The sequence below is a fragment of the Mustela nivalis genome (assembly GCF_964662115.1).
Source record: "Mustela nivalis genome assembly, chromosome: 5".
In the NCBI taxonomy this organism is placed as follows: Eukaryota; Metazoa; Chordata; class Mammalia; order Carnivora; family Mustelidae; genus Mustela; species Mustela nivalis.
In genome coordinates, this window is record NC_139024.1 from 150,720,717 (window position 1) to 150,748,267 (window position 27,551).

Sequence of the window (27,551 nt, forward strand, 5' to 3'; positions counted from 1 at the left end):
CGGATCCTGGGATCGAGCCCTGAGTCAGGTTGCCTGCTCAGTGGAGAGCCTGCTTCTTTCTCCCTCTGTCCCTTTCCCCCGACTCCTACTTTCTCTCTCAAATAAATGAAATCTTTAAAAAAAAAAAAAACTAAACTAAAATGATAGAACACTCTCCCCACTAGATCGTAAGCTTTCTAGAGCTAAAAGCTACACAATCGCATGCCCGTGGGGTCTCCAACATCCTAAGTCCCTTCCACATATTTATGATTCGGTACAGTGCTTTTAGGTAAGGAGATTTGCAATACTAGCTACTCACGATTCATAACAAGTTCAGTCTTTGTGAGACAAACTCACTCCAATCCTTGAGGTGTCCATTTTTTTCAGCAGAGCTGCACAGTGGACACCTTGGACAGGGGAGAGGCTTGCCCGTTTCTGAGGTCCTTCACGAGAGAAGAACATGAGCATCTAGCACGCTCCCTGGGGGGCCCTCCGCCTCCACCTGAGGTCAGGCTGTGGCCCTGTTCCTCTGTCTTCCCTCGTTTGAGAGCTCCTTCCCGCAGCGGTGCCCAGACCCCAATGGGGGCAGGCGGCTTGCGTGCTGACCCCATCGCTCACCGCGGCTTGTCCCCCACATCCCCACCCAGAAGCAAGAGCCTTAGAAAATATGAAAGTTTATGTCAGACAAACAAACAAAAAAAAACACGATGCAGAGAAAGCATGATTTATTAACCATTCAACACTTTATCCTAAGTCTTGGGAACAACGGGTTCGAGTCTGCCCGTTGCCACTTTGCGGCTGACGCTCAGGTTCCTCATCTGTGACTTGGAAGGTGGGGGACAATGTAAGAACGGTGTCTAACACCGCGATCTCCCTCTCACCAGAGGCTCAGCATGTACCACCTGTGATCATTTTGCCAAAAGGGCAGGGACTCTACTGGAAGGCACCGGGAGAGGAGGCCATACGGGACACTTCCATGGGCAGCAAGTTGAAGCAGATAAATAATCAATCCCCAAAAAGCAGTTTCCTATAATGTCTCTGTTATACTGCATCTTTATAAAGAAATGCAGCCACCTTAGACCGAAAGATGACTGCTTTCTAAACTGTCTTCCTTGGGTAATATCAGGAGGCAGTGTAATAAGTTAGATTTATGTATTAGCTTGTGTCTTCTTTTCGGCTGAAAGGTAGGCCCGCAGAGCAGAGAGGACAGAGGAACCTTCCTGTTGCCCTGTTTAATGTCATTTTGAAGGGGACTAGCTCCTCGCAGTGCCTGGTGGTCTGCAGACGTGGGGGCAGGACTGCCTCTCTTGTGATGTTTCTTGCCCAAGGGACAAATGAGCCAAGCAACACTGCATTATTGTGTATGTATGGGAGCGAGAGAGAGACACACACACACACACACACACACAGGCAGAACCAATAAGTCTTGCCATTTTGCTTTGTCTCTGACAACCCACCCCCAGCCCAGAATGTAATCCTAACTCCAAGCTACTGCTTTGTCTGTTGGGTTTCCAAACGCGAACTGGTCGTGGAGGCCATTTGCCCTTACACCAGATGGAGAACCACGGCAATCTTCTGGGAGTTGGGTTTTTTTCCCCCAGAATGTCCGTGATTTGCACTGATCCAGTCTCCCAGGATAGGGGACAGATGAAATAGAGAATTTATTTTTATATTCTGTCATCTTGTATGGAGACTGCTGTATAATCAGGAGCCAGAAATCTAAAGGATTAGGCTCTGAAGTCACTTTATGCACACTTTGGGTGACCACACACCCATTCATCGCCAACGGTCACCAGTAGAAGAACCCACAGTCACTGACAGAATTTATTCTTGCCAGTAACTGGGGATTTCAAGTGACGGAGGACGCTAGCAGAATTAAGCCACCTAAAGTTCCGGTCTCTGTTCGTGTGGCTGGGAAAGAGCTTCCTGAGACCTCAGGGGCCACCCCTGCCTTTTGGGAAAGCTCCAACAGAGGCCCAGAGAGGGGAAGTGACTTGCCCAGGGTCACACACCGAGTGAGGACTGGAAAACTCCTTCCCACTTCCACTTTCCACTTCCTGGTGACACAACTGCTAGGATTTTACTCAAGTGTCAGTCTCGAGGTGGACAGGGAAAGTTTTTCCCTTGTCCAAGCCCATTCTCTTTTTCCGGGGGGATCACAGGTGGTAACATCAGATGCGGCACAAGGGAAGCCGGAGAGCTAGCGTGTGCAGTGGGCTTTTGGGGCCGGTTGTCAGGGGTGCTGTCCGTGCATTAGCTTAGAAACATCTCCAGAGGAATGATAATCAGGTCTCCAAGGAGCGCTCGCGGGACCGGCATGTTTCTGGCCCCCTGGCATACATGCTCCTGGAAATTCCTAGCATTGGGATTCGTCAGTCCTGGGGAGGTCAGCAGACTTGTTTTCCTTCATTGATGATAGGACAGACAGTCCTAGAATTGTAACTCTGGAGCCTTGGCGTGTGCCCAGAGTGAATTAAATGTGTTTGTCTTTATTTTTAAAAAATTTTACATAACATTTATATAAGACTTATATTAAATTTTTATATAACATTTATATAAGGCTTATATTAAAATTTTATATATTTTATATAGAACAGTCTAAATATAGGGAATGACAGGACAATAGGATGTTTTAGGGAGTTTGTAAAAGTGGGCATCTCCCCCGGGAAACACAGAGGTGGTACCCACAACCCTCAGTTACCGTGACATTTGTACACTCCTCGTGCTGTACTTCGTACGGGTGTCCAAAGGTGTTTCCTCACTCTGAGTTAGGTAAGAGACAGGCTGGGGAGGTGGGGGAAGGGCAGATCGTATTTCTTGTCTGATCTGGGGAATTTTATGTTCCTGAAGTCTATAATCAGGCGCCGATGTTGATGGCTTATTTATTAAAACAAAGGTGGGGGTGGAAAGTAACCGTGAAGTGAGACGCATTCTAGGGCCAATATCTGAGCTTCACTTAAAAGCATAGGCTCCAAAGAAATGTAAATTCATTGGCTTAATTGGAAGAGAGTATTTATAGAAATTGAATGATCCAGTAAAACGAAAAGCCTGGCTTCTTTCATCTTCAGAGGCCCTCATAAATGCTGTCCGGAAAATCTCTTGTATGCAGAGTGGACTTTGCTGTGGATGTCTGGCCTCCTGGAGGTCAGTAACTTTGGCCAAGCCCTATCACTTGACTGGTATTTACTAAGTACTTAGGGACGTGCGTGCGTGCGTGCGTGCGCATGCAGGGGTGTGTGTGTGTGTGGCTTTGAATTGTGCTGAAAGCATGTAAAGAAAAAAATGTTCAGATATACCGTTTTCTCATTGATGAAATAGCTAGCAATTCGATTCCGATAGCTGTTATAAAGGAACTTGCTAGGAAGGTGTGCTGGAAAATCCTGCTCACAAGCCCATGCCCCACCTCCCCCGAAGCTTTCCTCCTGTGCCTTTTACAGGTCATCATTCCTCTTACTCTATTGTGAATTCATCCACTGTTTATGCAAATTCAAAAAATTAAGTATTTCTTACTTCTTACTTTCCGTCTTAGAAAAAGATAACTAGGGACGCCTGGGTGGCTCAGTTGGTTAAGCAGCTGCCTTCGGCTCAGGTCATGATCCCAGCGTCCTGGGATCGAGTCCCACGTCGGGCTCCTTGCTCAGCAGGGAGCCTGCTTCTCCCTCTGCCTCTGCCTGCCATTCTGTCTGCCTGTGCTCTCTCTCTCCCCCTCTCTCTCTCTGATAAATAAATAAAATCTTAAAAAAAAAAAAAAGAAAGAAAGAAAAAGATAACTATACCTTCTTTTCTGCCTCCCTCTTACTTCTAGTGTGTGCTCTCAGGAGCCTTCTAGACCATGCAGAACTGCCTGGTATTTTTTATCTGCCATTGTATGGCTGCCCCGTAGTTACCAAGTCAGTCTCTCTGGTTCTGTCGGCCTTCGGCTGTTCCTAACAAAGTGGTATGTCTACCCGTTCCTATAGAGCAGGTATATCTGGGCGGCCATGGACTGCAAGGGGGATCTGAATTCTGGCCAGAGGACGTGTGCATGTGACTCTGGGGTGGTGTTGATCCCCCTTCCCGGATCATTCTGCATTCCTACCAACAACTCAGGAGAGCTTCACCAACAGAAGGGGTCATTCCCCTTTTGGTTTTGGGGCAATCTGATATGCAAAATAGATCATTGATACGGTCTGAATGCGTATGCTTCCTTTAAAGTGTGAGGCTGGACATCGGTTATGTGTAAGGGCCACTGGTATTTGTGTGTGTGAACTGCATGTCCCTGTACTTAGCCTTCTGTTGGTCTGTTGATTTTTTTTCTTATTGATCTGTAGGGCTCTTTCTATAATAAGGAGGCTAATTAGCTTTAAATCCCTGATACGATCCCCAAATATTGTTTTGTTAGTTTTCTTAGTCATTGAGGTTTTATATGCCCCATTCAGTGATTTGCATGAGCAGAGTTTCTGCATTTTTTTTTCTTTTATGGCTCCCAGACTCAGAGTCCCTTAGAAAGCACTCTCCACTCTGCCCCTTCCACACATGCTTATAGAAGTTGACCCCCCATTTTTATTTATTTTTTTTTCTTTGCAGAATTTCTGTGGGTATTTTTTTACATTTAAATATTTGCACCATTTGAGGTTTATGCCCTGTTCTATAAAGTATAGGTTCAACATTATTATTATTATTTTTTTGTCCAGTTATCTCAGTTGCTCCAATCTCTGAGTTAAAAAGCCCACGTTTAGGGCGCCTGGGTGGTTCAGTGGGTTAAGCTGCTGCCTTCGGCTCTGGTCATGTTCTCAGGGTCGTGGGATCGAGTCCCGCATCGGGCTCTGTGCTCAGCAGGGAGCCTGCTTCCCTCTCTCTCTCTCTGCCTGCCTCTCTGCTACTGTGATCTCTCTCCATCAAATAAATAAATAAAATCTTTAAAAAAAAAAAAAAAGCCCACGTTTGCCTCCCCCTAAATGTTCATTATAAAATAAACATTTATAACAAGCAAATATTTATAAAAATAAATATTTTTATCAATGAAAAAGAGCCCCTACTGCCCTGTGAAACAAACCATGCATGAACGTATTTGGGGGAGAATGTTTAGGTCCCTCTCTTAAGACAATTCTTCCACTTTCTCCTCCAAGGTGATGTTTAGTCACAAGCGAATGAATGAAGTTAACCAAACCCATCTGCTCTAGGGAAATGATACAGTTTTGCCTCCTGGCCTTTCAGGATTTAACCTAAGACAATGTGTCATTTCACTCAAAGTAATTTGTGTCTATCACAAAGCCTGAAGCAGGGCAAAAACATTTCATGACACTGCTCAAGAAACATGTGGCTTGTGAGCCCTTAAAACAAGGGTTCTCGAAGGTGGCTCCCAGACCAGCAGGCTCGGCGTTACGGGGGGGACTTGTCAGGAGGGCACACTCCTGTCCTCCACCTACAGAGCAGAGTAATCTTGATACTCTGCACCACGTAACCAGCCTTCCAGAAGGTTCTGAGCTGGCCCAGGTTTGAGACCTGAGGCCTTCCAAGTTACATTTCATCTCTTGGTGGAACCCTACAGCCCTGTGGTGCTGTGCTCCTGTGGTGCTGTGCTCCTGTGGTGCTGTGCTCCTGGTAGATGGGCTTGGGTCCTTATCCTCTTGATAGGGAAACAGAACAGCCCTCACCAAACAACGACATCTGTTCTCCGTCCACGGTGTTCTTCGAGTAGAAAACTTCCCTGGGTTTTTCCAGAAGTCACAGAGATATCTCACTCGTGCTTTGGACGAGAACGTCTTACATCCAAAATTGTGCGATTGGGTCAGTGATTCCCTTTGTCCTATAATAAAAAACCAGCAAAACTGGTTTCTGTAATATGTTAGGAAGTGTTGTAGCCTCGAAGCCTTGTCTTACCTCCACAAAAGCGTCATTGTTCCTTGTCGCTCTTTGCCCGTCTGCCTTTAAAAATAATTCGATATCTGAATGCAATTCATATTTGCCTCTGATGACTGGTAGCCACACCCTAACTGGGCTTACATTTGGCAGGGGAAGGCGGGCTTTGGCACAAACAGCAGTACCTTCTGGACCGAATTGCCAACCCGGGTTCAGCTTAGAGCAGTGGTTCAAAACCGCTGGATGGTAGAATCAGCGGGGTAGCTTTTTTAAAACCCTGCCTCCCAGACCACGCCCATACACCTAAACCGGGATCTCAGGGTGGGTGGGACCCAGGCATCAGACTTTTCAAAGCGTCCTACGGATTCCCGGGTATATCTCACCCAGCTCAAGAAGCAGGACTCATGCACTTGTCTTCGAGTGATTTTGATTGCGACGGGAGCAGACAGCATGTGCTAGGAAACGGTCCAGAAAACGGCAAATGCGATCAGGATGAGACCCTTGTAGTCGAAATAGCAACTTGCTTGAAACAAATCACCTCCTTTTTGGATAACTTTCTCATGTTCTGGAGAACCGGTGTAGAGGCAAGCTTTCCTCTCTGCATCCTCTGTATTTCCTTATAATAGTCTTGCCGATTTTGTTAGCTCCAGGGAAAGTGATGGGGGGTGGGGGGGCACAGGGGTCAGTATCGGGCTGTCCCACTGGCTCTGCTTCGGTGCATTAAGCAGATGGATTCAGACCCTCTCTTGGAAACTTTCCAGCCCCAGCACCTTCTGCAATCTGAGCTGTGGTCCTTGTTGGACCTTTTCCCGCCTTTTTTGCTCTGGAATACTGTTTTGTCCATAGCAGTAGGTAACAGCCCCTCCTAACGGCTGGTGATTCTCTTAATCGAACCCTGCTGTATCAGTTTCCTCATGTGAGTCAGAGTTCGCTGGAAAGGGAGAGAAGGATGAAGGGCAAAACTTTCTAAACATGCTGCTTTCCCTGTAGACAGGGCACTGCTCAAAAAAAAAAAAATTCAGTGTTCTTTCACAGTGCCCTGGGGCAAGGGTGTCCCAACTGCTCTGACAAAGGTGCCATCTGGTCATAAACACTGTGGTCATAGAGGTGAGGACAGAAGGAGAGTCTGTCATCCCTTTTACAACTCCTGTCAACTCCAAAACCAGACTCTTTGGAACCCAGAGCTCACAGGGATCTGGGGTGGGTGCATGTGTTGGCCGCACCTCAGGAGAAGCTGGGGAAGGAGCAGGGGAACTAGGAGCTTCTGTGTTTGGCCACAAACTAAGCCACAGATCAAGAGACTTGCAGTATGAGATTTTTCCTTAGGATTCTACGATGGTTTTTGAAATCGATTTCCCTTAACCTTATGTTGGTAACTAATCAAGTACAAATTTCCAGCGAATTTAATACTTTCCAGGTTCTGGTCTGTACACCATGGGGCAGGGCGTCTTGCTCAGAGATGGTAAGTGCATGTGAACAAGAAGTAAACTTTATTGATGGGCGAGGCTTCCCGAGACTCAGGGATATGCCTGGTCTTCTGTACACTTTGTACAATGAGGAAGCTGAGGCCCTGGAAGGTTCCGAGTCTCGCCATTTCTCCACAGCCTGACAGGTGGAAAAAAGGGTTGTTTGGGGCTTTTTAAAGTTACATTTTGCAAACTGTCAAAAAGGATTACATAATATGATGGAAATAGCACTCATTTTAATGTATCTGTTCGTCTAGTTTCTTATTTTGCTCACCTTTATAAACCGCTCTGAGAATATCATCATAAAGAGTGTTCTCCTAAATTGAAAGGTAGTTCATACAGTCCTCTTTTCCTCCGTGATTTTTATGAAGTCACTGCCTACGTGTGTGTGCATTTTAGTGAACAGTACTATCACCGTATGCGTAAAAATAGAAATAGATTCTGTAAAAGATTGTCAGTCCATTAGTTGAGAAAAGTGCCGAGGTAATTACAAGATTCATTAATCGTGATTAATAAAACTATCGAGGTAGGGTTTTTTTTTGGATTGCCTAATTTTATTTTATAAAGCTAATATTCTCAGATAAGTAAATGTCAACTGATCTGTAGAGATCTTGAAGTTTTATTTATCACACAGATAAGCATTCATTATTTTTTTTTTTTTCAGTAAGTAGGTACTTATTTTGCATTTGTAATGATTAACTGCAAAATAGTTGACACGGGCAATAGAAAACTCGAGATGAATTCTCAGGTGAGACCTCCTGTGGAGGTCTTTGAGGTTTACTTGGGGTCATTCATCAAGAAAGCCGGGCATTTCGGGTTCGGGAACTCCCTTTGCCTGCAGGTGAGCTTTCCAGGTAGAGAGCCAGGGGGAGAAGAGACAGTGGGAGGAGCTCATGGATGTGGGGCTTCAGAGAGGAAGGGAGTTTCTCCTTGGTGTGCTCCCCACCCCTTGCCTACCTCTAGAAGTAAGTATAGGTTATATTGATTATAATTATTCTCCAGTGTGACAGGTTCAAGTGGACTACTTTGGGGTCCTAAGATCTCTCTTCAATTTCCCAGTTAACAAATATCAATTGGGGTAACATCTCGTGCCTGGAATGACTTTTTTTAAGATTTTTTTTTTTTTATTTAGATAGTTATGTAAAAAAAAAAAAAATTGTTTATTTGAGAGAGAGAGAGAGAGAGAATATCAAGCAGACTCCATTCTGAGCATGGAGCTCGATGGGGCCTTGATCCCAGAACCCTGGGGTCATGACCTGAGCTGAAACCAAGAGGCTTAACCAAGACTGAGCCACCCAGGCCCTCTGCCTGGAATGATTCTAAGGTATATAGGCTAAAGGAGGAAGAGGTAAATGAGCAGGGGAAAAAACGCACCTGTAAAAAAGGAGGCAGGCCATCAGAGTGGTCCCCTCGCTGGACCTGCCACTCAGTCGTGTCCCCCGAGAGGGCCTCATTGGCTCCTCATTGGCTCCTTAACCTTAACCTATTCAGGTCAATTGTTGCTTTCCCCGTCACCACAGAGCTGCTGGATAGACTCAGGTCCTTGATAAACTTTCTAGCTTATTACTGATTTGTTTTAAAGATTTCATTTATTTGAGAGAGAGAGAGAGAGCATGAGCAGGAAGGGGAGAACGAGAATCCCAAGCAGACTCCCTGCCCAGCGCGGAGCCAGACGTGGGGCTCGATCTCATGACCTGAGCCGAAACCAAGTCAGACGCTCCACCGACTGAGCCAGCCAGGTGCCCCCGTTACTAAATTTTTTAATTAATAATGTTAACGTGGTCATCATCCCTTTCCTATAGCACACTAGCCTAGCATTTTGTTCAAAACTCATTTGAAGAACATTTTTCTTCGCATGTTTGTTTAATTCCTTTTTATCCAGTTTGTGTCTCTTCCAAACTATTGCACCATCACTGCATTGTACCATCACTAGCATTTACTCCTAGTACATTTCCAGGACCATCTTCTGTGCGTTTGGAAAATGAACACGATTTCATAAGCATTCAGTGGCATTCATAGAAAACAGACCTTTCTAGTCAGATTTTCTTCTCTGCCTCGAAGGCTGCAGCTCCTTACAGTGTAGGAAAAAGGCCAACACCTTCTCGTGAACCTTTAGTGGGTAAGTCAGAGGCTCCCAAGTCATGATGTCTATCAGAATGTTGGTCCCCTTAGTCCAAGAGGAGTCAATGTCCGAGTCACATATCGGACCCCGTCGTCACAGTAAGGATGCTAGTAGAGCCATGTGGCTCCTTTCAGAGAGCTGCACTGCTTCTGCTTTGATGGTGGTATTGTTTTGCCATATAGACCAAGAGCATCCACCCTTGAGTTCTCTGGGTTGAGGGGTCTTTAATAAGTCTTGGGTCAAGCAGAAGCAATAAGTCCTAGCGCAGGAACCCTGGGAGCCACAGCAGCCTGTCCTTGGCCCTGCCTACCTACCTTCCTGGCCTGGTCTGGGTCTTCTCCACTACCCCCTCCTCGACCATCTCCTCAGCCTCAGAAAGCTCATGGTGGTCCCATTGGGAGGCAAATTTCTATTCCCTGGTGATTGTTGCTTTTTACACAAATTGAAGTCTCGTCTTTGGGCTAATCCATGTCTTTTCGGTGTAATTGACTCCCCTGTCCAGGTTCCATTCCATCCTTGAAACTCTAGGAGATTTCCCAAAAATGGCCGTCAGCCTGTCGGTAAAAGCCTGCCATGACCAAGGAGCCAAATTTCCTTCTCTGTGTGGCTGGTGCTTTTTTAATATTCTTTTTCCTGGAAAGAGGATTCTAGGATGCTTCTCTAGAAGTTATTGAGGAAAAACCAAATAGGATAATGGAGGGTCCATCATCTGCCTCACTTTGGGTGTTGTGGGGTGACTCACCCACTACCAGAATGGCCTAATCCTTTTATATACCATGTTGAGGATCAAGTGATTTGGGGTCTACGTCAGGTTTTCCAGTTGTTTGCTCTTCCGTGATTTGCGGGGAAGACCCCAGGGAGAGGACTGGACCCACAGGGATTATCTGTGGGGACTCACTGATCCCAGGAACACCAGCTGTGGAAGCCAACTATCATTCTTACCGTTAGACGAGACGAATCTGCAATCCTCCTGTTACCAACAGACTATGTTAAGCATTGCTTCCAAATAGTCCGTGTGTCTGAGGACTGACATCACTATCTTGACATCAGTTTTGTTTTGTTTTGTTTTTTTCATTAAAACTTTTCATCCCCAGGACTTACTTATTTGTACCTGGAAGTTTATACCTTTTAATCTCCTTTGCCTATACACTAATCTTTTCAAATACAAAGAAATTTTCCTCTTAACAAATTAAAGGTCCACTAATAATGTGGATTTTTCTTCAATAAATACGGTATGGTACTTTTAAAAGTATTTTCTCTTCCTTACGATTTTTTTCTTTTCCAGAGCTTACTTTATTGTCAGAGTACAGTATATAGTACACATGACTACAGACTGTGTATTAATCAACTCTGTGTTCTTGGGCATCCAATCAACAGTAGGCTATTAATAAAGTTTTGGAGAAGCCAGAAGTTATATGTAATTTTTGGCTGCGCAAGGAGGGGTCTGTGCCCTAGCTCCTGTGTTCATGGGTCAACCATACAAGGAAGTACACAGTAGGCACTGGATACATTTTAGTTTCTTCTCTAAAACTTGGGGAGTTAATCGAATTATAGGGAGGTATAGAGATGTGAGACTGTAGAAACGGCCACTAATTCTAAAATCTGAAAGCTCCCACCCCCATTCCTTCCTTCCTTCCTTCCTTGTGGCCATCCATTCATTCTTTCACTGAACTTTGTCCTTTGCTGTTCTTTGAGGAGCTCCCCACCCCGCCCCCACGCTCTCCCTACTTTCAACTTCTTGTTTGTCTGATTTCTCATCATTTCTTTGGTGCCTAGGTTGTTATTGTGTTTTTAACCTGTGTTCCCTTTGTTTCTATTCTTTTTTTTTTTTTTTTTTAAAGCTTGATTGATTGATTTCAGCAAGAGTGAGCGCACAAGCAAGGGGAGGGGCAGAGGAAGACGGAGAGGGAGAGACTCTGACGCAGGCTCCCAGCTGAGCACAGTCTGATGCAGGGCTTGGTCTCACCACCCTGAGATCACTACCTGAGCCCAAATCAAGAGTTGAACGCTTGATGGACTGAGCAACACCCAGGAACCCTCCTTTGTTTATATTCTATTTTTACCAATTTAAAAGGAAAGGCAGAAATACTGTCTTCTTCCTTTTTTTTTTTTTTAAAGATTTTATTTATTTATTCGACAGATAGAGCACAAGCCACAAGCAGGGAGAGTGGCAGGCAGAGGCAGAGGGAGAGGGAGAAGCAGACTCTGCACTGAGCAGGGAGCCCAATGCGGGGCTCCATCCCGGGAAGGCAGATGCTTGATGGACTGAGCCACCCAGGCGCCCCGAGTTATGTATTCTTGCACACCTTCCATCAGTAGAGGACACTGACTTTCTCCACACTTCGCTGCCCTCCTAGCTAACAGACTTCTTAGGCCTTGCCTGGTTTTGTTTTTCCATAGGCGATCCTACCGCCAATACTATCGTGACTTGCTTTTTGTTCTTACTAGCAAGTCACTAGATAAAGCCAAAGATGGCTCTCACCATAAACTTGCAGTGTTCTCCAACGTGGGTGTATAATACAGAGTGGTTTCCTTAAATATCCTCCTGTTAATGGACACTGGACATGGAGGGTTGGCTTTTTTTTTAATTTCCCCCATTAAATAGAATACTGTTATAAACATGTACGTGCCTCCCTGTGCATGTTTTTGTAGTATTTCTCTAGGATAAGTTGATTTCCAGAAATACAATTTTGGGGTCAAAATGATGTGCATGTTTAAAAATATTAATAATAATATTTCCAGATTACCCTCCAGGTGGTGGGTCACACACCCATACTTCTCCCTGACTCCTACTCGTTTTACATTTTTAAAATTCTGCTAGAAAAATATTTCAGAGAATAGCACCATATAATGACATCAACAACAATGCAGTTGAAGATTCTTGTTTCTCTCCCCAATGGCTTTTTCTTTTTCCTCTCTCTTTTCTATGTTTCTTATTCTTTTCTACCTGTGCCTTTTGTGTGTATAATCATACTACGTATGGAGTACCCTATTGCTATTTAATAAGGTTTTCAAATTTTATGTAAGGAGACCATGTCTGTTCCGTAGTGGGTTTTGTTTGTTTGTTTTTACTCAAAATTTCTGTGATATACCTATGTTGATGACTACAGCCTGGTACTAATTCTTGTCCATGCCTCCTTGGCATGAGTGCAGGAGTTTATGGTGCATACTGAGCTGTTGATGGCTTTCACTAAGTATGGACAAAACTTGTATCCACAGGGTACCCGTGCACCCCCAACCCCCACACCCCCACCCACTAAAAAAGTGTAACAGTTTTGCATGTTTATAACACCTGGTATTTCCAGACTTTGTAGGTTTTGCCAATCTGACAAGCGTGAAACGTTTCTTTTGATTTTATTATTTTGTTAAGATTTTATTTATTTATTTATTTATTTGAGAGGGGGGGGCAGAACACAGAGAGTGAGAGGGAGAAGCAAACCACACACACACACACACACCTGAGCCGAGGGCCTGATGTGAGGCTTGATCCAAGGACCCTGGCATCATGACCTGAGCCAAAACCAGATGCTTAACTGACTGAGCCACTCAGGCACTCAGGATTCTTCCTTTTAATTGACATTTCCCTGATTATGTATTTTAATGTTTTGGCCATTTAGTACCCTCTTCTGAGTACTGTTCTTGTCTTACATCTGTTTTCTCTTGGGTTATATTCCCTTTCCTTACTAGTTTCTACTAATTCTTTTATCTTTTTTTGAATTATAATTCTTTGGAGATTATGTGCATTGCATGTATCTTCTCCTAACCAGTGGCTTGCCTTCATTGTGGTCTTTTGATGACCAGAGTTAATTTTAATGTATGTATAATCTGTGCATTTCTTTTTTAAGAAAAACTTGAAGCCAGATATTTCCTTTGTTTCTTTTTGTAACTGTAAAGTTTAGTCCCTTCATTTAGATCTGCAGTGGAATTTTGTCTGTAGAGGTAGAGGTCCAGTTTTATATTTTTTTCTTCTCAGATCAGTAGATGTCCTGGCACCCTTTATTAAATAGTCCTTCTTTGGTAGGTACACTTGGGTTGAACATAACAGGATGTAAGGAGTTGTTGAATCCCTATGTTGTACGCCTGAAACTAATGTTGTGGTGTGTGTCAATTGAATATAACTCAATTTAAAACAAACAAACAAACAAAAACTTTCGGACACCTGGGTTAAGCAGCTGCCTTCAGCTCAGGTCATAATCCTGGGGTCCTGTGATCAAGTCCCACATGGAGCTCCCTGCTCAGCAGGAGTCTACTTCCCCCCTCTCACTCCCCTGTGCTCTCCCTCTTTCTCTCTCTCCATTTCTCAGATAAATAAATAAAATCTTTATTTAAAAAAACAAAGACATAAAAATAGTCATCCTTTCCAGCAGTCTGGAATTCATGATATTTCCATGTACGTGTGGAACTGTTTCTGGGTTTTCCCTCCTATTCCCTTCGCCTTTTGCCCCTCCCTGTGCCAGTACACATTTCATTAATGACTGTAGTTTTGCAGTACACGTTTGGATACAATACAAGGTCTCTCTACCTTGTTCTTGTTTCTTCAGAATTGTCTTGGTTATTCTTGGCTCTTCGTTCTTACCCCGACTCTTGCTTAAGATTATATCACTTACCTCCCCTTCTAGCCTTGATGCTAGTATTGTCATGTATGTTACGTACACATATGTTATAAATGCCATGTAATTTATATTTTTGTTTAGGTAGTCAGTTTTCTCACAGATTTAAATATAAGGGGAGAAGTCACACATTTACCATGTAGTTACAATTTTTGAGACTCTTCATTTTTTTGTATAGATCCATATTTCCAGCTGGCATCATTTCCTTCTGCCTTGAAGGTCTTCCTTTAATATTTCTTTTATTATGGATCCACTGGTTTAAAAAAAAAAAATCCTTCAGCTTTTGTATCACTGGAAATGTATCTGTTTGCTTTTGGATTTCCAAAGATATTTTTGCTGGGTATGGAATTCTAGCTTGACAGTTTCTTTTCTTTCACTTTTAAAAACATGCTGCTCTACTGCCTTCTGGCTACATTGTTACAAATGAGGATTCTCAGTTTTGTTTTTTTTTGTAACCTATTCCTCCACTAGCCCCTACTGGCTTTGGAGATTTGTCTCTTTATTACTGATTATGAGGAATTTTTTTTTTAAAGATTTTATTTATTTGTCAGAGAAAAAGGGAGAACAAGCGAGCACAGGCGGACAGAATGGCAGGCAGAGGCAGAGGGAGAAGCAGGCTCCCTGCCGAGCAAGGAGCCCGATGTGGGACTCGATCCCAGGACCCTGAGATCATGACCTGAGCCAAAGGCAGCTGCTTAACCAACTGAGCCACCCAGGCGTCCCTGATTATGAGGAATTTGATTGTGATGTGCCTTGTTACACTTTTCTCTGTGTTTCCTTGTATTTGAGATTCGTTGAGCTCATTGTATCTGTAGGTTTAAATCGCTGAGATTTCCCCTTAAGTTTTTGAACATATGGAATATAGTCACATTAACTTGTAGGTTTTTTCTATCTTTGTCAACTGAGTCTTTCATTTGTGTTGGTTCTAGGTCAGTTTTGATTGATTTTTCTCTTAAATCTGGGCCATATTTTCCTGTTTCCTTGGAAGCCAGTTTGGTTGAATGATAGTCATTATTGTGTGCTGGACATTTTTGTATTTCTGTAAATATTCTCCAATTTGTTCTGAGATGCTTTTAGGTTTTCTTAGAAAGAGTTTGATCTTTCCGTTCTTGCTCTGTAGGTTAGGACCAGAGCAGTATTTATTCTAGGGCTAATGTCGCCTCACCAATGGAGAAACAGCCTTCTGAGTACTCTACCTGTGCCTCTGTGTTATGAGGCTGCTTTTTGTTTTGGTTTCACTTTTTGGTGTGTTGTCCCATTGTCCATCCCCTCCCCCCACAAAGTCTGTCCACTAGGAACAATTGCAGGAACAGTGTGCCTACAATTTTATAATTCCAGGCCCCATGGGAACTCTGGACATGCTCTCTTTCTTCTTTGTTTCAGGTGTGTTTCTTGGCCTTGGGGAGTTACCTCACACACATACACTGTATTCTGCTGGATTCTCAAGAGGGACCCTCCACAGGTTTTCAAGATTGTGCCTCTGACCAGTTCTCCCCTTTCAGGGCTCTGTCCAAATTTGAGCTCCTTTGATCTCCCTGGACTCTCTGTTTCATCTTCTCAACTCAGGGAGTTTATTGGCCTCCAACCAGGTTCCTCCTTACTGTGTTACCACCCAGAAACTCCCTAACTCTCAGAGACAGGAATTAAGTTTGCCACTAAATGAAAGTTGAGTGCATGGTATGTAGCAGTCTTTGGTCTTCAAGTCAGTTGTACAAGGATTGGATGGTAAACTTTAACTCTTTAAGAGGAACTTCTTAGTTCCTTGGTTCATAAATCTTTCAAAAGTGTTCTTCCTTCTTGGAGTCCACTTATCATGCTTCTGTACCAGGGAGCAGTTTGTAAAACTGTGTCCACCAGGACCAAGTGCCCTGTCTTTTGGAGCCACAGCGATCATTAAACGTGTGCCCTTTTTCTTGTCCTGCAAGCTGTTTTGGCAACTACATTCTGAAGTCTGGTTGAGATTCAGAACAGTTAGTCTGATGTTTCTACAATAACTCAATGGGACAAAGTTTGCTGAGAGATTTTTTTTTTTTTTTATTTAAGTTATGAAGCAGTTAATCTTCTCTAAAATTGATCTGTCAAATCCATAGAAGAATTTGTTTATAGCTCATCATTGCACCTATAAATTATCTCTTTAGCTTTTGAAGGTTGTGGGCATAAAACAAAGAGTATGTTCGTGTGTTTAATTATCATTGTTTCCTGTGGACAGGCTGAGGTTCAGCCATTCAAACGGATAGGTCAAATTTGCTTGTATTTTTCGTACTTCCTTGATATATATATATACATGTATATATATATATCAAGGAAGTACAAAATATATATATATATGTCACATATAACATAAAGTATATATATATATATATACTTTATATACTTTGGTGTATGTGTGTGTATATATTTATATATATATCACATGTAACACAAAATATGACAGAGACAAAATTCCATTACCCAAAAAGATGATTGGCTTTCTTCATAAAATTTCAGTATTTGGTATGAGCAGTATAAATACCCTTTAAGAAAAACATAAATCAACTTGTACAAGGATAATGGTTTATCCCATGAGTCCACAAACTGTGGCCTGTGGGCCAAATCTGGCTCCCGGCTCATTTTTTAAGTAAGCTTTATTGGAATAAAAGGAAGCCCATTTATGTATGAACTATGGCTACTTTGAACAGTGAAGGGAACTACAACAGGACTGTGTCCCACAATGTCTTAAATATATACTACCTGGCCCTGTATAGAAAAAACATCAACTCCTGGGTTTTTTCCATTGGTGTTGAAATGAGGTAAATTCCTAAGACCAAAAACTAGGAGTTGGAAAGGAAAGTGGAGATAAACGGAATAGTACCCTAGTGGGAGACTCAAGTATGCCCTTTCGGGGAGGTATGTGAGCAGCAGAGCCTACGCTTTGTAAGTGGCCATTACTGAACCTAGTGTGAATCCTTTGTGCCAACCTCCAACCTGGAAATGAGGCTGTCAGAAGAGAAGAATTCTTAAATTCTGTTTTATGGGCAATAACTATATCCTTAAGGTTAGCAATAAGTTAAAAGAAAAACACATGATGAACTGGGTAATGTGACTGAATTTAAAACTCTCTTCTCAGGTAGTGGTTTAATTGCAGTTGGCCATGTTCGCCTTCCTGCAAAAGCATGTGAGGTGCAGGCTTTAAAGGGAATAATAAAGCTTGAGCGTTGTGTGGGGAATTCAAAACCTTTTGCCCTCTCTGTTGTAGAGACCACGATGGTTATGCTAGGAAAGGTCATCAATCGTATTTCTCATTATTAAAAATAGTATTTATTTTTACCTCATTTGCATAACATTTAATCTAATTTATTAATCAGGCCCTTCTCTTAAGCTTCTTATTCATTTATTCTTTATTTGGTACAGATACAGAATTAATCTGTAAAAGGCTTTCAGAGATTTTTGCTTTTTTATAATCCATATTCAATTATTGGGGTAGAGACTTAGGTAGGAAGGATGTCTGGGCTTCAGCTCGCCTTGCATGCAAAAGGAGCCATTGCCTTTATCGTTGGGAGGGCTTAGCTCGGTGCCTTACACACGGTGAGTAGTCGGTATCACCTGCTGATAAACGAGAATTAAATACACAGACACTTCTGGTTCAGAAAGGCACACTGTCAAACTGAGATATCTCCTTTCCCTGGAAGAAGATAATAGTAAACAGTTAAAAAAAAAAAATCACTGAAAATGAGAGTGGGGTTTTTAGTGGACACGATCACTCAGCAGATTTCTGGAACACAGAGAAAGGATGGAGGAGTGGAAGTCAGTAAAGTAGAACAGAGAGGGGGCGCCTGGGTGGCTCAGTCAGTTAAGCCTCTGCCTTTGGCTCAGGCCATGATCACAGGGTCCTGGATTCGAGTTCTGCATCAAAATCCCTGCTTAGAGGGGAGCCTGCTTCTCCCTTTCCCTCTGCCGCTCCCCTGCTTGTGTGCACTCTTTCTTTGTCTAATAAATAAAATCTTTTAAAAAGAAACAAACAGGCATGCCTGGGTGGCTCAGTTGGTTAAGCGACTGCTTTCAGCTCAGGTCATGATTCCAGGGTCCTGGGATCGAGTCCCACATCGGGTTCCTGGCTCAGTTGGGAGCCTGCTTCTCCTTCTCCCTCTCCCTGTGCCTCTCCCCACAGCCCGTGCTCTTTCTCAAATAAAAATGAAATCATAAAAAAAAAAAAAAAAAAAACCGAGGAAGCTAGGGCCAGAGAGAACATTGATCTGCCTTGGAGAAGCTGAGGTATGACAAAACCAAAAATAAAAACAAGAGTTGACAGGAAGGACTTTATGTAGAATCTGGGAGTCTTTTCCTCAGCCAGTTAGGTTTTGAGAAATCTTCTCGAAATAAACGGATTAGCTCCTTTCTGGCATTTAAGGATATCACCTCAATCTGAGTCACACAGCCTGCAGGTGTCACTTAAATAGGGACTAGACATTTGAAAAAGGACTGCAACAATTACCGAGTGGGGCCAAGATTTCTTTTTTCTCTAAGTAGGAAAAGAGGACAGTGGAGAAAATAGATTGAACAGGAAACAAAAGCAAACTTTAAAAGAAATAATGAGTGACGAAGGAAGGACTCTCCTCTTCATAAAAGAACAAGATGCTATAAAAATAGATTGATCGGAGAGCAAAAGCAAAACAAATTCTCTTGGATATTAAAAGTCTAGTTGCCCAAACTTTAAAAAAAAAGAAAGAAAGAAAGAAAGAAAAGAAATTGAGTGAATGGAAGCTAAATCTGATGTAAGAACAGCTAAGTAGCACAAAAAGGCAAAGAAATGGAAAAACAGAAAATGCGAGCTTTAGAGGATCACTCTTAAGAGGAATGGGAATTCCAGGGAGATGACAGGAGAGGGGAGGGGATGATTTACAACATAAATATTTCTTGTAGCTGAAGGCCATGTGGGTGGGTTCTAGGAGCCCAGGAGTCCCTCGCACCGTGAGCGAGAAAAGGTACACAGCTGAGTCGCTTTTATGAAATGTCACAGTGAGTGTGAGACAGGCCGGAGGCTTTCAGGGAGGAGAAATCGGATAGCTTCAGCCAAATGAGAATCAGTGGCTGCAGGTTTCTCATCATCAACACTGGGTTTAAAAAGCACCAGAACAGTGACTTCCGGGTTCTGAGGGCAATAGGTGCTCCGCGTGAAGTCCTTGACTTAGCCGACCCGTGGAACGCGGGCATGAAATTCACACTTCAGATCTGCAAGGACTCGAATTTTCTCTTCCGGACCATCATTCGGGTGTGTTCCCCGAAAGCCGTCGGTTAACAGCCCTACGTGACTGAAGCAGAAAGGGCATTTATTGGAGGATATTGAGGATGAGAGCACCGAGCTTGGAGAACAAGCAGGAACGAAGGAAGGATCAGTAGCCAGAGCCACAGCCCAGATGTCGAGCCCCAGAATGAGTCCAGCAACCCCAGTGATTTCTCCCCGGCGCCAGCAGCCATCACCAGACAGCCTGCTGGTTTACCAGAGCAATCCAGATTCCAGGTCCGGGGCCGGTTTGTCTGTCTGTCCATCCCATGCAGGTAATGGGCCTGGCCCTGATTCTGGGCAAGCGAGGAGGGAGTGCGCGGAGCCTTCAGCATCTGCGATAGAAAGGCCACTATGCCTCCCACCGCGACTGATGGAGTCGGGAGTTTGCTAACCAGAGGAGGGAAGGTTCAGATGCTGGGCAGTCAAAGTGACAGGTGTCCCCATCAGGCTTCAACACGGTACAGGGAGTGGAAGATCACAGCATGGCAGCTTTGCAACAAGCTTGCAGAACAGTCAAGAGTCTCGACAGAGGTCCAAGAGCTTCAGGTGGGAGAGGAAGTGGGGACTTGACTTGAATACCTGAGAGGATGGAGAAAAAGCTATGATGGGTGTACACAGGTGACGTCATCTTTGGTTGGGTGACGGTCATCCCTGGGTGCTGGACATTTTTGTCCAGAAGTCGCTAGCCAAGCTTATTCCTTGGAGATGCTGAGTTGACCGCCTGGAGAAAGAGGAAAGTTGATTTCCCTGGGGAGCCCCTAGAAGCTGCCTGAACTAGTGGATTTTTTAAAAAATCAAGTACATTGATTTTTCTTTTAAACTGTCTTAAATTATTCTTTTTCTCTTTTTAGTAGGGCTCCACACCCAGCGTGGGGCTTGAACTCATGATCCCGAGATCAAAAGTCTTGGGTTGTCCCAACCGAGCCAGCCAGGCTCCCTGTCTCCAGTTACTCTTAAAAGCAAAGCAGATGCCTTTAGAAAGGGATGCTGTGGCCAGTGTCTAAGTCAAGGGCGTCCGTCCCACAAGTCAGGCTTTCTTTTCCCTGAGAAGCCCTCCTACATTATGTGGTCAGATTCCCAAAACCAGTCCACAAACATAAGTTATGGTGAAGTTAAGATGCCCTAGATCTGTAGTTTAAACATGAAAAGAAGAAAAACGGCCAAATTTGGGGACCATTCTCAGTCGGCAGTGGGGGGGGGGGGTGGCGGGGGCGGAGGCCTGGGGAGGAGAGAGACCTGCGCTCCCGGCTGCTGGGGCTGGCGTGCAGGATGGACGCTGCGTTCTTCCCCGAGGGAAAACGCACGCACGCTTGCTACTTCTGTTTCCACATGCATCGTCGGGGCCTTCTGCATGCCCGTGGGGCTCGCCAGGTCTTGGGGAGAATTCGGGTTCTGATTCGCTTCCCACCTAACAGCTCAGAGACAGACCCAGCTCTCGTGGATTCTGAACGTGCCCCTGGCTGAGGGAGGCCGGAGAGGACGACCTTGAGCTGTTCGTCCTAGGTACCCTCATCTCCAGGAAAAGGAGACACGGAGTGTGGTTCAGTAGCCACGCGGCACGGAAGGGACTGACGATGTGGCTCCTTCTTCACCCAAGCCCCTCCCTACCCACCAGTACCCCTGACTGGGGGCCCTACACATCTCTGCACCTCTGCGCATTCATGGACCCGGACTCCCACTCCCTTCTGTGCAGTACAGAGGCCCTTGCCTCCCTGGTCGTGGTTCAAGCTCCACCCCCTCTAACTGCCCTCTCCAGACCTCCACCCTCTTGTCCATCCAGGCCCCCTGCCTGCCTGCCCCCAGCCGCGGGCTCCTTGCTGTCCAAACCATGCGTTTCCCGTTCCTGGTTGGGTGCCGTGTCCCTTACGGCAGGGGCCTTTTACAGTCAATTATCTGCCTGTGCAGGGCTTGGTACACAGCAGGCACTTAATAAACATTGAGTTCAGGGGCGCCTGGGTGGCTCAGGGGGTTAAAGGCTCTGCCTTCAGCTCAGGTCATGATCTCAGGGTCCTGGGATCGAGCCCCGCATCGGGCTCTCTGCTCGTCAGGGAGCCTGCTTCCTCCTCACTCTCTCTGCCTACCTCTCTGCCTACTTGTGATCTCTGTCAAATAAAAATAAATAAAATTTATAAAATTAAAAAAGAAACATTGAATTCCTATGTAGGACCTGGAAGCTTTGTTGTCCTTTCTTAAAATCCTCCTGCCCTAACCTCCGACCTATTGGCCAGAATCCAAGGTAGATTCAGCTGTGGTCTGGTCTGGAGCTGGATGGAGAGTCTGTCCTTTGGGTTGTTTCACTAATGAACCTAACCTGACCCTCATTTGTTTTATCAAATTTCCATCTTCGGTTTCTCCTCTTCCTCTGTTCAAAATGCCCTGTCTCGTCTTTGGCCGTGAGATGGAATGTATCGTAGATCCTGTTCTTTCCCTTGCTGGGATCTCTTATGAACTGGGGTAAAGAGAGTTTATTTTAGGGCTCAGTTTGTGAACTACAGCAGGCTATGCCTTTTTCTCGATTTAATTTTTTTTCCTGTGGTTCGGTCTAATGGTAGATAAGAACCCCATTTCCCTCCCCATCATGAGCCTAGGATGCCTTTCTGATAGTGTATCCATCCCATTTCTGCTGAGAACTCATACCCATACCTACTGAATGATACATAAGATTTTCAACAGCCTAAAGAACAAACCAGCATCTTTCTTTTGTCCAACCTCAAATGGCAAATGGAAGTGATTTTTGTCTTGTGATGCAAGTAACCCACACACAAAAGCAAAACCACTGTAATCCTATCACCCCAAGATTATTACTCTTAAATTGTTTGCTATATATCCTTTGATGTCCATTCTTTCTATGCATATAATATCCCCACAAAAATAAAATTTTACTACTCACACCTACTTTTCTTTTAAACTTCTATATAAATGTATGTCATTATTAATTGCATAACATTCCGTTATATAAATGTACAATAACTTAGTGAATTTTTCTCCTGTAATTGGGTGTTCATGTTGGACATATGTGGCAAAACATAAAAATATTCAAGAAACTGGCTGTGCTGTTTTTAATAGACCCTAGAACCAACATAAATGTTCTCCGAATATACTCCGAAGAGCTAAGTTGCTAGTTTAGAAGGTATAACTTTAATATGTACACATTGCTTTGTAAAATACAATCAAATATGATAGAACTATAAACATGAAATCATTACCCTGTATTTAATTTTATTTCTCAGAGATAACCTCCATTAACATATGATGTGGATCTTTCCAGACTTTCTTCCTCTCTGGGTACTTGGAAATTTTTAGAGCAAAGTGTATGTTTTATCGTTTTTCTTACCCTTATAAAATCCCATTTTATGTATCCTTCTGCAACTTTAATTTTTCCCCTTTGCACTTCTTGAAAACCTTTCCAAATAGGTAGAGCTTAATCTCCAGCATATGTATATGTGTACAGACACATACATGTCTGCATAGACACATGCATTACAACATACATGCCAGCCTCGCAGGTGAGTGATGGCAGAGCATTGTGATTTACCTGCCAAGTGGCTGTGGGACTTTATTGCTTGGTTCATTCAAAATAGATACGTAAATCCAACTGCGTGCATGCCCAGTGCAAGGCTACTTAAGACCTGAGCTCATGGTCCATTGAGGAAACCAGGAGCATATATGTGAGTTATGATGGCAAAATGAGGCCCTGGCGCCCTGAAAATTGCTATGGCAACAGAGGAGGGACCTTTCCATCAGTCCAGAGAAGGCATGGGCTCCAATCCTGGTGTCTGTGACTTCACGGAGACATTAGGTACATCCTTACCTTCTCTTCCTCGGTGCAAGGTGGATATGGTAATAATTACCCCAAAATGCTTCATGAATGCCTACTGGGAAAATGTAGTCATTTCTAGAAAAGCGTCGGGTGTCCGTTAGTGTTTGGTTAGGTAAACAAATCATGGTGCACTAATTAATCCAGTATTCTGTAGCTATGAAAAATAAAGTCATTCTGTGTACCGATAGGTCAAACTTGAAGATGTATGAAGAGTAATGTGTGGTTTACGATCATTTGTGTACAATTTCTTTATAGGTTGCAGTGGTATACACCTATATACATACTTGTAATTCTGTAGTCTGTCTAAAAGGATATCAAGGGGGGAGGGGCCCCTGGGTGACTCCATTGGTTGAGCGTCTGCCTCTTGATTTCACGTCAGGTCATGACCTCAGGGTCGCAGGATCGAGCCCTGCATCAGGCTCCCTGCCCAGTGGGGAGTCTGATTCTTCTCCCTCTGTGCCTTCCCCAACCTGTGTGTTCACTCTCTCTTTCAAATAAATAAAATCTTTTAAAAACAAATAAAAGGTTATCGAAGGAACTGAACAGTCTTACCTTCGAAAAAGGGAGCAGAACCAGGAGCAGGGAGAGAGACGGGCGTTTCTCATAAGCACATTTGCGCTCTTTAAATTTCCTCGTGTGTTTATTGTGTAAAGGAGCGTTCTTAAAAATTACGAAACAAGTAAAAGTCTATGTTTATCATAGAGTAAGGTGTCATCCGTTTAGTGAGACTTTTCAAATATTCTTATGTGGCAGGTCTTCACAGTCATTCCGTAAAGCTGTTGTAGGCATCAACCTTGGAGTATGTGTATTTACTGACCGTGGGATCTCGGAAAAGTTCCTTAAGCGCTCTAAACCTCCACCTTCTCCTGTAGGATAGGAAATAATAATAACAACTACTTTCTGGGGATGTGTGAAAATGAGATCGCATGATGAGATGCAATGAATGGTGCGTGACAATGTGTCGTCCTCAGCCGTTCCTCGTGTTCTAGCTAATGCTGACAGGCCTGGCTCTTGAAGGACAAGGGGTTGCAAATGGCGGTGATCTAACTCAGTCTTCTTCTGCAAGAAAGGGAATGTGTTGGTTCGCACAAATGGAAGTCTTGCCTGCTTCTGGGCATGGCTCTATCTAGCACCTCCCTCGAAGGTACTGGGACTCAGTCTCTCTCCATCTCTTTGCTTCCACGTTGGTTCATTACCCTGGTGGCTCCAGGCTTACATCCTACCAACTCCCCATGACAAGAACCCACCGTTTCTAACCAAAGTCCCCGCACTGGCCAATTCTCCTGCCTTGGTCGTAGGTGCATTAGCCAAGGCGTAGGCACTTTAGCCAAGGGACTGGAATGCAGTGATTGGTGGGCCCAGATTGCAGTCCTCTCCTTTGAGCCCCTGCTGGGAAGGGTCAGGCTAAGATGTTGATCATCAGGGTTTTTGCTTGTCAGGCTGAGAGACAAAGAAACCACCTGAACCAAGGACTGTGGAGAAATTTCTTCCCCAAAGGGAACAAATAGGGGCCAGGCTGGCAGAAACTGGATGTTCCCCCTCACGGCCCACCACTTGGCTGCCTGACAGTTATTCCTATTATTTTTATATATACATTTTCAGAAATTTAACAGTACAACTGTTCATTACAATAGCACGTCATCTCCGTTTGGGCTGAGGTTCTCAAATTAGCACATGGTTCCTTTATAATAAAAGCCGCCCCTGATAATGCCTCAGGAACATAGCAGTGGGGGTGACCCACGGCACAGCCCTCCTGTCCAGCCTCTACTCTCAGCGAGGACCCGATAGCTTGGCCTTCTGCTGAGCACCAGGTAGATGCGTCGCTTTACCAGTGGGGCCCGGATATGAAGGTCTCTTTATAAACGGAGTAACTCCCAGTTCAGGGAAATGGTCACCCTAAGCAAACAAACATCTCTCTCTGACTGAGAGAGATTTCCATCTGCCCTGGTGTGAGCAGAGACGACCTGGACTGCTTAAAACCTCCCATCCAGTTTTTTGGGTTTTTTAACCAGACGTGCATGCTTGCCTTTGTTAAGGTAAGCGTTGACATAACGCTGCTCCGTCAGAGACCACAGTGTTTGGCCCCTTCCCAAGAGAGAGCCCAGTTACTGTGCCCGTCCGTCCCCAGGTCTGGGAGCGACAGGTAGTAAGTACTGTGTGTTCCTCTCAAAGCCGTTCAGCCCCTGCCACTGCACCCTGGACGAAGGCTCATGGGATAGCCTACCAGAAGCGTCCAGTGGGAGAAGGAGATGACACAGTGATCACCTCCCAAAGCACGCCCTGTCTCCTGCACGGCAGTAAATTCCAGGCGCCGGGAGACTTGGTGGGACGATGACTGTTGGTGCAGCCCATAGGACCGCCTCAATCTCTACCCCCCAGGAGGATTTGCTGGGGCTGCTCTCCCTCCGCCGCTCATTTCTTGCTGTAGACATAGGGGCTTGGTGATTGATTCCCTCAGAGGCTGAGCTATCTTAGACCTTTGCCTTCTGGACTTAAGGATTCTCTGGCAGTAGAATTGCCTTCAAGATTTTGTAGATTTTCTACCTAGTATTTAGATCAGATCAACTATCCAAAGGCACACAACCTGCCTAGTCCCGGTCCTTGAAGTTGGACCTCTGTTTCTTAGCAACAGATCTCAGGGAATTTCCCCAGCCTACAGTTTACGGCTTCCATAGGCCTTTGCCTCAAAGCAATTTGGAACAATAGCCTAGATGGGAAGACAAAAGTAATGTGCCCCCAGGCGGCCAGCCTGTGGGTGGTTCTTTCTTGCCAGTGTTCCGAGAGGTAATATAGACTTTGAGACTTCAGGGCCCCCAAGAGTTCTAGGTCCCAAGCTCTTCCCACTGGGCTTCTTTCCAGGGCCCTTCACCTGGAGGGAGTCCAGCTCTCAGATTGCTTTCAATGGAGAGAAAAGGCCTCCATAGCAAAGCTGTTCCCCTCTGACTTCCAGGCAAGCTTCAAATGAGGTCTCTTGTGGGTAATTTCCTGAAGGCCCCAGAAATGACCCACCCACTCTGCCGCTCCCTGTCGCACCAGGGCTCAGCCTGACTCCGCCCGTCCCACAGGCTGGCGCTTGCAACACCACACTTCCATTTCCCTAACTCGAAGAGCTTTAAGCAAAAAGGAGATGTTATGGGCTAATGCAACGGAGAAATCTGAGGCAAAGACCAATCGTGGCCCCTAGCATATGACCTTGATTCAGACTTTTGAAGGACAGACTCAGACCCTCTCTCTCCATTTCTCCACTCCACTGGCCCCTGGGGGCTCTCCATTCTCCATGGCTTCTGGCTGATGTCAGCCTTCCAGGGAAGGCACAACACCTCCTTGCCAGGAGTTCCAGAAAAAATCCCTGGGGTTGGCTTTTTTTTACCCCGCTTTGGTCATATACAGCTCACCGTGGTCATTTTCCAGGGGGGCGGGGGGCGGGGAGGGTCAGCCAGGCCGGGGTCTCGTCGGGGTACAACACACTTGGGCTAGCACCGGGGAGGACTGCTCCCCCCAAACAATCAGGGAGATTTTGCCTCATCAAGAGGGCATGTTTGGTGGCCAACCGTCACAACAGGCTCACACAAGGATTTGACCGAATACTTGGGAAGGGAAAATGATGTTAAGAAGTCTGCCAGATGTCATTCCTAGGCCTTCAGAGTGAAGTTCAGCCCAGCATTGCCCAACAGAAAAAAGGCAAGCCACGGGGTAAAAATTATATACATAGATAGATAGAATAATAATTGTCATACTATCTGATTTAACCATATTTCATAAAGCCAAAATGGTACCATTTTAACATGTAATCTGTGTAAAAATGACTAGTGAGATCCTTTACCCTTTCCTGCGCCGAGTTTTCGACCTCCAGCGTGTATTTCCTTCTTCAAGCACATGCTGCCGGGGGGTGGGGGAGGGGGCCACACGCGGCTGGGGACTGGTAGAGAGAACAGAGCAAGATTCGCCGGTAACTTTCTCTAGAGAGGCTGCATCTCTGTCCTCAGCTGATAAGTTATCCCTCCGTTTCCATGTCATGAGGGGTTGAGTTGAAATTGTGCGTGCCCTCCTGAGAAGAACGTGGCCATGCCGGGTGTCTAGTCGGTGGCCCTCCTGTCCAAACACCCATCCCACCGTTCGGTTAGTTAGTCCACAACAGTTACTTAATGATCTGTCTCCTCTCCAGGACTCTACAGGCTAGGGAGGCAGACGCACTTACCCATCTTGCTTTACCTCTGTTCCCTAAGCCCAGTACCCAGTCCACAGACACTAAATCGATATCTTTTAAGTAACATTAAATTAGATGAAAAACGTGGATGAAGGGGTGCCTGGGTGGCTCAGTCGGTTAAGCGTCGGACTCTTGATTTCAGTTCAGGTCATGATCTCAGGGTCTGAGATCAAGCCCCATGGGGGGCTCCATGCCAGGCATGGAGGCTGTTTAAAATTCTCTCCCTCTGCCCAGCCCCTCCCT

General features: G+C 44.8%; 1 protein-coding gene across 4 annotated transcripts in view; it reads left to right on the plus strand.

The window, feature by feature from the left end:
• Nucleotides 1-27,551, plus strand: part of E2F3 (E2F transcription factor 3) — a 75,289-nt gene that overhangs the window by 34,736 nt on the left and 13,002 nt on the right. The gene's annotated exons all lie outside the window — the stretch shown is intronic.